Raw genomic sequence first — 12,952 nt, 5'->3', positions numbered from 1 at the left:
GATGCCGGAGATTGGCAGCAGACACAATCTGCTGCCACGAGGCCAACGTACCCGGCTGGTTAATGCAGCTATGGGGAGGTAGGCACTCCCCCGACCAATACGCAGTCCCTACTAGGCTTTTGCACAATTCAATCTTAGGAGATTTCAGAGATTCATAAAAATGAATCTCAAATTGAACCCTAGTAAATATACCCCCTGGAATTGTTCTAGCAGCATTGTCCTTCCCTGACATAGCAGAAGTAGGATACGAGTAGAGAGCAGCAGTGGACAAGAAAAAAGCTGCACAATATACAGTTTACAATAGCACAGCAGCAAGACACTAGAGAGAATCTGAAACAGTTGAATAGATAAACCATGTAACAGAGAATATAAGCAGGCTAAACACAGATAGCACATATGCAATACAGGCTATGCAATAGCTATAGATGACCTAGCAACTTTAGAGGGAATCAGTATGAATGACCACCGGACGTCTGCCGGGTGGTTCAAATCCAGATGCCGGCAGCGCGATGGGTGAGAGTCCCAACAGCGCAGGTAAGTACACTATCCCTACCCCTCTCCCCCCCCTAACCCTCCCTTAGGGGTGCCTAACCTATCTCCTAGTGCCTAAACCCAACCCCCTCCACACACCCTAAACCTCCCGGGGGGGTGCCTAACCCTAAGTCCCCCCAGGGGTCCCTAAACCTAACCCCCCATCCCCGGCTAAGTGTATACTCACCCCCGGCAGGGGACGATCGGTCCGGCGTCCCGGCATTGGGATTAATAATAGGCATTGGTATTTTGACGCCTATGTTAAGTCCCTTGCTGGGATTACAGTGTAGGGATTGAGACATCCCACTTTAGAGCAACTAGACTGAAACAGAGTTGGTACATGGAAATAACCAGCCTGTCAGTAGTAGGTATAGACTAATAACTTGCAGCCCAGCGCGCACACACTAAGCAGAAGAAATATTGCCACATTGGACTTACTACAGCCAACCTAAACCCTCTATTAATATAGATAATGAGAAGAGGGGACAGACAACTTTGCTCCAGGAGTCTTCCAGACTGCAGGCTCGCTGGCTGTGGTACTCTGCAGGTGGTCTGGCGGTGTAGCTGAGCCTGATGTGATGCTGCTGAGTCCTGTTGAAGGAGAGGGGGGTCCTAGTGCTGAGGAGTACCATGTGGCTGCCTCCATGGGAGTGTTATAGTGGCCAGATGCTGAAGCGTGCCAAACAATGGATGAGAGCAGATCACTGTTGGGTAACTCCGCCTCCTGGGCAATCCCTGATGCAGCCAATAGGAAGCACGGGGGAGGTCTGAGCACCACTGAGAGTGACAGTTGGGAGCTGATTGCCTGGAGCACCATTTATCATACACAGTGACAGTTGGGCGGTGATTGGCTGGAGCACCATTTATCATACACAGTGACAGTTGGGAGCTGATTGGCTGGAGCACCATTATCATACACAGTGACAGTTGGGAGCTGATTGGCTGGAGCACCATTTATCATACACAGTGACAGTTGGGAGCTGATTGGCTGGAGCACCAGTATCATACACAGTGACAGTTGGGAGCTGATTGGCTGGAGCACCATTTATCATACACAGTGACAGTTGGGAGGTGATTGGCTGGAGCACCATTTATCATACACCGTGACAGTTGGGAGCTGATTGGTTGGAGCACCATTTATCATACACAGTGACAGTTGGGAGCTGATTGGCTGGAGCACCATTTATCATACACAGTGACAGTTGGGAGCTGATTGGCTGGAGCACCATTTATCATACACAGTGACAGTTGGGAGCTGATTGGCTGGAGCTCCATTTATCATACACAGTGACAGTTGGGAGCTGATTGGCTGGAGCACCATTATCATACACAGTGACAGTTGGGAGCTGATTGGCTGGAGCACCATTTATCATACACAGTGACAGTTGGGAGCTGATTGGCTGGAGCACCAGTATCATACACAGTGACAGTTGGGAGCTGATTGGCTGGAGCACCATTTATCATACACAGTGACAGTCGGGAGCTGATTGGCTGGAGCACCATTTATCATACGCAGTGACAGTTGGGAGCTGATTGCCTGGAGCACCATTTATCATACACAGTGACAGTTGAGCGGTGATTGGCTGGAGCACCATTTATCATACACAGTGACAGTTGGGAGCTGATTGCCTGGAGCACCATTTATCATACACAGTGACAGTTGGAAGGTGATTGGCTGGAGCACCATTTATCATACACAGTGACAGTTGGGAGCTGATTGGTTGGAGCACCATTTATCATACACAGTGACAGTTGGGAGCTGATTGGCTGGAGCACCATTTATTATACACAGTGACAGTTGGGAGCTGATTGGCTGGAGCACCATTTCTCATACACAGTGACAGTTGGGAGCTGATTGGCTGGAGCACCATTTATCATACACAGTGACAGTTGGGAGGTGATTGGCTGGAGCACCATTTCTCATACACAGTGACAGTTGGGAGCTGATTGGTTGGAGCACCATTTATCATACACAGTGACAGTTGGGAGCTGATTGGCTGGAGCACCATTATCATACACAGTGACAGTTGGGAGGTGATTGGCTGGAGCACCATTTATCATACACAGTGACAGTTGGGAGCTGATTGGCTGGAGCACCATTTATCATACACAGTGACAGTTGGGAGCTGATTGGCTGGAGCACCATTATCATACACAGTGACAGTTGGGAGGTGATTGGCTGGAGCACCATTTATCATACACAGTGACAGTTGGGAGCTGATTGGCTGGGGCACCATTTATCATACACAGTGACAGTTGGGAGCTGATTGGCTGGAGCACCATTTATTATACACAGTGACAGTTGGGAGGTGATTGGCTGGAGCACCATTTATCATACACAGTGACAGTTGGGAGGTGATTGGCTGGAGCACCATTTATCATACACAGTGACAGTTGGGAGCTGATTGGCTGGAGCGCCATTTATCATACACAGTGACAGTTGGGAGGTGATTGGCTGAAGCGCCATTTATCATACACAGTGACAGTTGGGAGCTGATTGGCTGAAGCGCCATTTATCATACACAGTGACAGTTGGGAGCTGATTGGCTGGGGCACCATTTATCATACACAGTGACAGTTGGGAGCTGATTGGCTGGTGCACCATTTATCATACGCAGTGACAGTTGGGAGCTGATTGGCTGGAGCACCATTTATCATACGCAGTGACAGTTGGGAGCTGATTGGCTGGAGCACCATTTATCATACACAGTGACAGATGGGAGCTGATTGGCTGGAGCACCATTTATCATACACAGTGACAGTTGGGAGCTGATTGGCTGGAGCACCATTTATCATACACAGTGACAGTTGGGAGCTGATTGGCTGGAGCACCATTTATCATACACAGTGACAGTTGGGAGGTGATTGGCTGGAGCACCATTTATCATACACAGTGACAGTTGGGAGCTGATTGGCTGGAGCACCAGTATCATACACAGTGACAGTTGGGAGCTGATTGGCTGGAGCACCATTTATCATACACAGTGACAGTCGGGAGCTGATTGGCTGGAGCACCATTTATCATACACAGTGACAGTTGGGAGGTGATTGGCTGGAGCACCATTTATCATACACAGTGAAATGTATCACTTGTTTTGGGGATAGGGCCTCATTTATTAACGAGTTTTATGTAGGGAATGCTCATCATGTAATTATTTATTTATTTATTAACAGTTTCTTATATAGCGCAGCATATTCCGTTGCGCTTTACAATTGGAACATTAACAGAACAAAACTGAGTAATAACAGACAGATATATAGGTAGGAAGGCCCTGCTCGCAAGCTTACAATCTATATGTGTATGATTATGCACACGCTTAGCAGAAAGAAACTATGATGTCACATGAGATACCAATGTGTTAACGGATCTATTTAATTATACTGGCAAAGAATTGCTGGTAATATTGGACCATTATTCTGATTTTTGAGCTTCTTCCAGATTTATCCCCAGAGATTTCGGTAAAGTGTTGCCAGGCACAATTTGCGCATGTTGTCCAGCCTGAAAGAGTACACTCAGACAATGGACCACAATTTGCATGTAAACAATTTAGATGATTTGCCTCTTAATGGGAGTTTGAACATTATCCCCATGTTACCCAAAATGAAATGGTAACGCTGAATCAGCAGTTAAGATAGTGAAGAATCTGTGCTAAACAGCTATCAGTAATAATACAGGCCCATGGCAGGCCATATTACATTGGAGGAATACACCAGCCGAGAGCATGGGGACTAGTCCTGCACAGCATATTATGTCAAGGAGACTCAAAACATTTTTGCCAGTAGCCAGTACTTTACTTTCTTCTTCAGGGTCCATAGGGATCCACAGGGATACCATGGGGATATTATGGTTTGAGACCAGGCACCAAACAGTTAAAGCTTCATCTCCTAGGATGCCTCGGGTCCTCCTCCATATATACCCCGCCCCTAGCCACAGGGCTTCAGTTGTTCGTTTTGGTGCGGCAGTATCAAGATTCACCTTTGTAACGGGCCTGCTCTGGCAGTACTAAGCTTTTATTTTATGTTATGTTTTTCGGGTTGGCAGTCTTAAGCGTCTGTAGTAAGACGCATATACTGCGACTCCATCTACCTCCACCAGGCTGCAACACTAGTAACTGGGCTGGTGATTTCTGCAGGTCGCGGCTAAGCTTGCTAGACGCTATGCTGCGACCTGGACTGCAACCGGATGTACGGAGATATTAGGTAAGGTGATTCCCCGCTTATGGGGAGTCGTGCGCTTCAGTCCTTCCTTCTAGTGTCAGAGATGCACCATTGTCCGCGTCCTAACTACACCACCGGGGCTTTATCGTCTGACGCCGTGGATCAGCAGCAGATGCTTCTGCTACCCCAAGGCCAGCGTACCCGGCAGCTCCGACCCAGTCCCTACAAAGGGATTCGCGCATCTGGGTTGCTCCGCCCACCCTCCACGTGTATATGAGATGCTCACACTCTACGCTCAGTGGTCTCAGGAGGGTCTGGGTCAGTCTCCCTGTATACCTCTCCCATGGGCCAGGTATATAGTGCTCTATATCCTACCATTCCTTTGTGTCTGTGTAGCTGATTTAGAGTAGATTGTAATTATATTACATGTGCAGTGTATGTGACTGTAATTATATTACATGTGCAGTGTATGTGACTGTAATTATATTACATGTGCAGTGTATGTGACTGTAATTATATTACATGTGCAGTGTATGTGACTGTAATTATATTACATATGTAGTGTATGTGACTGTAATTATATTACATGTGCAGTGTATGTGACTGTAATTATATTACATGTGCAGTGTATGTGACTGTAATTATATTACATATGTAGTGTATGTGACTGTAATTATATTACATATGTAGCGTATGTGACTGTAATTATATTACATGTGCAGTGTATGTGACTGTAATTATATTACATGTGCAGTGTATGTGACTGTAATTATATTACATGTGCAGTGTATGTGACTGTAATTATATTACATGTGCAGTGTATGTGTCAAAACGGAGTTCCCTGAATCTGAGCAGCTGACTGAGCTTATGAAAGAGGCATGGGGTAACCCCGACAAACTGTTTCATGTGAATAAGAGAATAAAATCGTTGTATCCTTTCCCGACTTCTGTATGTACTAAGCGGGAGGTACCTTCTACTGTGGATGCTCATGTGACACATTCAATTAAAAAATGCTACATTGTCTATTCCGTCAGCATTTTCCCTGAAGGATTCCATGGATAAAAAGATTGGAGCATGTCTTAAAATAATTTTTTTCATCATCTGGAGCTGTTACTCGTCCTATGGCCGGAGCCTGGGTAGCCAAAGCTGTTGAAGAATGGATGGGAGCATTGGAAAATTCTCTACCAAATGCTACCAGAGAACAGATGATGAATATCTCCCATATATACGGGAAGCGGCTTCCTATATGGGAGAAGCTGCTGTAAATGCTGGAATTTTGGCTTCTAAAGCATCAGCAGCATCAATAGGTGCACGCAGGGCCCTTTGGTTAAGATCCTGGAAAGCTGATACAGGATCAAAGAGGGTGCTAGAGGTTTACCTTTCTATGGAAAAGTACATTTTGGAGCAGAGTTGGATAAAATAATAGCTACTCTGCTGGCGGCTTCAAAGTCAGCAGGTCTGCCATCTACGGCGACTATAAAGTCTAGACAGATTTCTTCTCGGTCCTTCTGTTCTCAGGGATGAGTAAGGGAACGGCCTTCTTCTAAGGCATCTGGTTTTCACAAAACATCAAGGCGACAAACTAAGCGGTCTGGGCCGGCAAGACGTCCAGCTTCTAAACCGGATAACAAACCCTCTGCCTGATGGGGCGGGCCTCCTCCTGGGAGATCCTAGAGTGGGAGGTCAACTTCTTAAGTTTACGGATTGTTGGTATCAAACAACAACAGATGCCTGAGTCCCAGAAATGGTCTCTCAGGGGTATGCCCTCACTTTCAGGAGGCATCCTACCCAGAAGTTATTTTGCACAGATCTCCCATCAGATGCAGTCAACGCCTTGGCCTTTCAGGAAGCCGTTCACACCCTGCTGCAGTCAGGAGTAATAATCCCGGTTCCTTTGTCACAACAGAGAAGGGGTTATTATTCTAATCTATTTCTGGTTCAGAAACCGAATGGGGCTTATCGCCCTATACTAAATGGTTTCCCTGGAGATAAGGATGCATATCTGCCAGTTCCTATTATTCCATCACACCAACAATTTTTACGGTTTACTGTCCTTCAGCTGCATTACCAATATCAGGCTCTACCCTTTGGCCCATCTACGGCTCCCCGGGTCTTTACTCAAATAATGGCGGTCATGCCTGCGTCAGGAAGTCAGAATTTTGCCATATCTGGACGACCTTCTGATAATGGCACAGACTCCAGTTGTATCACAAAACCATCTTCAACTAACCATAACCTGCTTACAAAAGCACGGCTGGGTCATCAATTGGAAGAAATCATAACTTTTTCCAACACAAAAAGATAAATAAATTGCGCTAAAAATACCCTTGTCAGGACATAGAGAAGAATATTGCTTGTAAGAGTGTCATTTATTCAATTGAATATATCTAAGTACATAAATTATAAAGAAGAAACCACATGTATCTAGGCCAAACATAAACATTATCTTAGGTAGACATAAAAATAAATCAGAGCTGATCAGGCTCAATAAAAAGGAAAACACTAATAGGTGCAAAAGGAAACCAGTCTGTAATTATGGCAAAGTGTAGCGATGTGAGTGTAGCCACCGGACATCAGTGTATTGTGCACCAATAGGCACACCCGGACTCAACTAATAAATAAAAACACTTTGTTTCATTCACTGGGAACTTGATGACAGCTGGTGACACAGTATCTGTTTTCCACCATAGCCGATAGTTATGAATGGGTCAACTTTGAAAATCCACTGATTACACAGATACCAGGCTAGCAGCCACACAGGATCTTTCAGGTTACCAGCATGTAAAATCACCTTAGTCTTGCTGTAGTAATCCTGGATCTGCTTTCACACAGCCAGTGTGTATCCAGTAGAGACCTAGCCACGGCACCGGAGGTAGCGCTGGTCACAGCAGATGGTACATCTGGGTGCTCTTCTGGATTCTCAGGCACAGACAGTGTGTATCCAGCAGAGACCTAGCCACGGCACCGGAGGTAGCGCTGGTCACAGCAGATGGTACATCTGGGTGCTCTTCTGGATTCTCAGGCACAGACAGTGTGTATCCAGTAGAGACCTAGCCACGGCACCGGAGGTAGCGCTGGTCACAGCAGATGGTACATCTGGGTGCTCTTCTGGATTCTCAGGCACAGACAGTGTGTATCCAGCAGAGACCTAGCCACGGCACCGGAGGTAGCGCTGGTCACAGCAGATGGTACATCTGGGTGCTCTTCTGGATTCTCAGGCACAGACAGTGTGTATCCAGCAGAGACCTAGCCACGGCACCGGATGTAGCGCTGGTCACAGCAGATGGTACATCTGGGTGCTCTTCTGGATTCTCAGGCACAGACAGTATGTATCCAGTAGAGACCTAGCCACGGCACCGGAGGTAGCGCTGGTCACAGCAGATGGTACATCTGGGTGCTCTTCTGGATTCTCAGGCACAGACAGTGTGTATCCAGCAGAGACCTAGCCATGGCACCGGAGGTAGCGCTGGTCACAGCAGATGGTACATCTGGGTGCTCTTCTGGATTCTCAGGCACAGACAGTGTGTATCCAGCAGAGACCTAGCCACGGCACCGGAGGTAGCGCTGGTCACAGCAGATGGTACATCTGGGTGCTCTTCTGGATTCTCAGGCACAGACAGTGTGTATCCAGTAGAGACCTAGCCACGGCACCGGAGGTAGCGCTGGTCACAGCAGATGGTACATCTGGGTGCTCTTCTGGATTCTCAGGCACAGACAGTGTGTATCCAGCAGAGACCTAGCCACGGCACCGGAGGTAGCGCTGGTCACAGCAGATGGTACATCTGGGTGCTCTTCTGGATTCTCAGGCACAGACAGTGTGTATCCAGTAGAGACCTAGCCACGGCACCGGAGGTAGCGCTGGTCACAGCAGATGGTACATCTGGGTGCTCTTCTGGATTCTCAGGCACAGACAGTGTGTATCCAGCAGAGACCTAGCCACGGCACCGGAGGTAGTGCTGGTCACAGCAGATGGTACATCTGGGAGCTCTTCTGGATTCTCAGGCACAGACAGTGTGTATCCAGTAGAGACCTAGCCACGGCACCGGAGGTAGCGCTGGTCACAGCAGATGGTACATCTGGGTGCTCTTCTGGATTCTCAGGCACAGACAGTGTGTATCCAGCAGAGACCTAGCCACGGCACCGGAGGTAGCGCTGGTCACAGCAGATGGTATATCTGGGTGCTCTTCTGGATTCTCAGGCACAGACAGTGTGTATCCAGTAGAGACCTAGCCACGGCACCGGAGGTAGCGCTGGTCACAGCAGATGGTACATCTGGGTGCTCTTCTGGATTCTCAGGCACAGACAGTGTGTATCCAGCAGAGACCTAGCCACGGCACCGGAGGTAGTGCTGGTCACAGCAGATGGTACATCTGGGAGCTCTTCTGGATTCTCAGGCACAGACAGTGTTTTTGCCAGAGGACAAGATTGTGGCCCTATCGTTGCTAATACACAAGCTGCTTCGGAAGTGGAGGGTATCCATTCTGCTAGCAATGCAGGCCCTGGGATCAATGGTGTCCACCTTCGACATGGTGGGGTATGCTCAGTTCCATTCCAGGCCTCTGCAACGATTCTCTCCAAGTAGAACAGACAGTATCATTGAATAAAGTTCCAGAGGATCCTTCTTACTCCAGGAGACTCATCACTCCCTCCTGTGGTGGCTGAGAAAGGTTCATCTGGACAAAGGGTGCCCATTCTGGATTCCAAATTGGGTGTTTCTCACCACGGACGCCAGTCTTCGCGGATGGGGGGCAGTGACGGGTCATCACACCTTTCAGGGAAGATGGACAAATCAGGAAAGTCTTCTGACAATAAACATTCTGGAACTGTGAGCAGTATACAAAGCACAGATCATGGCACAGGACCTGCTCCAGGGCAAGCCGGTCCAGATCCAGTCTGGCAACGCAACTACAGTGGCCTACCTCAATCATCAGGGAGGCACAAGAAGTTATGCAGCCATGAGAGGTGACAAGGGTTCTGATTTGGGCAGAATGTCTCGGCCATCTCGGCAATATTTATACCAGGAGTACTCAGTTGGGAAACAGACTTCCTAATTTGCCAGGACATACACGCCGGAAAGTGGTCTCTCCATCCGGGAGTGTTTCAGCTTCTGGTAAATAAATGGGGTCTGCCATAGATGAAGCTCATGGCGTCACATCACAACCACAAGGTCCCCAGTTACGGGGCCAGGTCCAGAGACCCATCAGCAGCCTTTGTGGACACAGGGCCTGATTCAGAGCCGCTCGTAAGCGGCCGCTCGTTCGCTCTGAGCGATGTTTGCACATCTGCGCATGCGTATGGGACGTAATGCACATGTGCCAACCAGTCATTGCGGTTGGAAATCGAGCGCTCGCAAAATAGCGAGTGCCTGCTAATTTGAGTGACCGGATGAGGCGTTTGTGGGTGGTAACAGGGGAAGGTACTTGAAAATGGGGAGTGGTGATCCGAACGCAGGTGTGCCAAAAGGTCAAAACGGGCGTTTTAAGGGTGTGCATAATTAACAAAGCAGCGTCATCGACCACATCACTTGGTTGTTTCTTAGCCTGAACTGTTCGCATGATTGTGGTAGGAAAATCCAACCACAAGCACTGCGAGCAGTTCAGATGCCTTTCGATGTACTCGATTAATCAAGTAAATAGCGGAGATAACGTAGGATGCGAGCGGCCAGGGGGTGTCTTTACAAAATAGCGAGCGCGTGTTTCGTTCGCTCGCTCAGACATAGAGGCGTCAACAGACCGCAAAGAGTGAGCGCTCAATTTAAATAGCCGGCCCCTTTTTCTGAACGAGCGAGCGCAAATAGCGTCCGGCTCTGAATCAGGCCCACACTGCAGTGAGATGGGACTTCAAGCTGGTGTATCTCTTTCTTCTGATTTCCCTCCTCCCAAGAGTTCTCAGAAAATTCAAGCAGGAAGGCAGAACAGTAATACTGGTAGCTCCGACTTGGCCCAGACGTCATTGGTTCACGACATACAGAATCTGTCAGTAGACAGTCCGTATCCTCTTCCTCTATTGCAGGATATGCTAACGCAGGGTCCCTGCCGGCAATAGGACTTACCTCGTCTGGCTTGGATGGCGTGGCTCTTGAATCTTCCATCTTAAGAGCAAACGTTTTTTCCAGTTCTGTAATTCAGACAATGGTTAGGGCACGAAAGTCTGCCTCTGCCCTCATCTATTATAGGGTTTGGCATTTTTTTGGTCAGTTATGTGCCACAGAAAGTGTGATCCTAAGGTGTTCAGGATTTCCAGGATACTGGATTTTCTCCAGGTGGGTTTAGACTGTGGTCTCCGCCTGGCCACTTTGAGAGTGCAGGCTTTTGTTTTCCCCAGAGAGTTCTGCGAGTCCAGCCTCCTTTTGTTCTACCGGTAGTACCGTGGGATTTGTCGTTGGTTCTTGAGGGGCTACAAGCTCCCCCATTTGAACCCTTGGACTCTGTAGATTTGAATGGTTGACAGCAGAGACACTTTTTCTTCTCGCTATCTCTTCTGCTCGCAGTGTCTCTGATTTGGCAGCGCTCTCTTGTCGCTCCCCACTTTTGATTTTTCACCAGGATAGAGCTGTTCTTCGTACTAGTGTCCCATTTTCATGTACATGAAGAAATTGTAGTTCCAGCTTTCAGGCTCCAGACCTTTCTGTAGGTGAAGCCTCCCTGGACGTAGTTTGTGCTCTCCGTACCTATATGGAGTGTACAAACTGTTAGAAATTCAGATGCTCTTTTTGTATTATATGGTTTTCACAAACTATGATGTCCAGCTAATAAGCAGACTCTGGCGAGGTGGCTACGCATGACTCTCTCTCAGGTGTACACACAGCTTATCCCCCTGTCCCAAACACTGTGACAGCATATTTTGCTCAGTCTGTAGGGTCATCATGGGCATTTAGCCTCTGCTGAGCAATTGTGCAAGGCAGCCACGTGGTCTTCTGTCCACACTTTCTTAGGTTCTATGCCTTTGTTACTTTTGTGCCTCAGGATGCTTCCTTTAGGCGACTAGTTCTCCTTTCTGCTCAGGAGCGTCCCCCACCCTAGGAGTACAGCTTTAGGACATACCCATGATATCCCTGTGGATCCCTATGGACCCTGAAGAAAAAAAAAAAAAGGAGTTATGGTAGACTTCCCTAGATAACTCCTTTTCTTTGAGGTCCATAGGGCACCCACCCTGACGCACCTGGCTGCATGGGTACATTTTTTCTTTTGGGCAAAGATTCCCTCATTTTGTGTAAGAGTGCGTCTGATGTACGATTGCTCTTCCTTCTCTATCCTTCTTTTGCCTTGAGGCTTGCTAACTATACTGAAGTCCTATGGCTAGCCCAGTTACTGGTGTTGCGGCCTGGCGGAGGTAGATGGAGTCGCAGTATATGCCTCTTAATACAGGCGCTTAAGACTGCCAGCCCGAAAAACATAACATAAAATAAAAGCTTAGTACTACCAGAGCAGTCCCAATACAAAGGTGCACCTTAATCCTGCCGCACCAAACGAACAACTGAAGTCCTAGGGCTAGGGTATATATATATATATATATTCAGTTTATGAGAGTGCCGGACTGATACCATATATATATATATATGAGGACCCAAGGCATCCTGGGAGCTGAAGCTTTAACTGGTGCCTCATCTCCAACTATAATATCCACATGGTATCCCTGAAGACCTCGAAGAAAAGGAGTTAACTATGTAAGCCTACCATAACTATTATTGTATCCCAGTGTAGTATAATGTGTGCTTGAGGGGCTACAGCAGAGGAAGTAGATTTCTAAGTTGAGATTTGATAAATTCACTAAGGAGTTGCCTGAACTTATTGGCAAGCCAATTCGTATGAAGCCCCTTCCAGGAGATCGCACAGGAGGTCATTGGAGACTTGGTTTCTGTGTGCTAAAGGTTATGTTACACCATGCTCATCTCTTGTGGATGTGGAAGGTACTTTGTAAGGACACAATCGGGTGGATTTGCGAGTAGTAGAGCGGCCAAATTCTACATGAAAATGTTCAGCATTCTGTTCCTGGTCTGAATATGGAACAGATTGCGCCAATGGCGGTCAGGCATTTGAAAGTTGTGATTTCAGAATATGGAGAAAATGGGAATATGGAACACACAAGCATACCAGATGTCAGTCCATCATTATCACTAGCTAGATGTATACATACTTCTGCCCAACAACATCCTGTCTATACTCAAATTACATATCAGTCACATCCACCTGACAGACTTCACTTATAGTTTAAAATATAAAAAAATGGAAATTATAGTGTATTGTTATATTCATGTTTTTAG

The sequence above is a fragment of the Taudactylus pleione genome, unplaced genomic scaffold, assembly GCF_031769625.1.
Source record: "Taudactylus pleione unplaced genomic scaffold, aTauple2 ptg000417l, whole genome shotgun sequence".
NCBI classification, from domain to species: Eukaryota; Metazoa; Chordata; class Amphibia; order Anura; family Myobatrachidae; genus Taudactylus; species Taudactylus pleione.
This window is presented reverse-complemented; position numbering follows the sequence as displayed.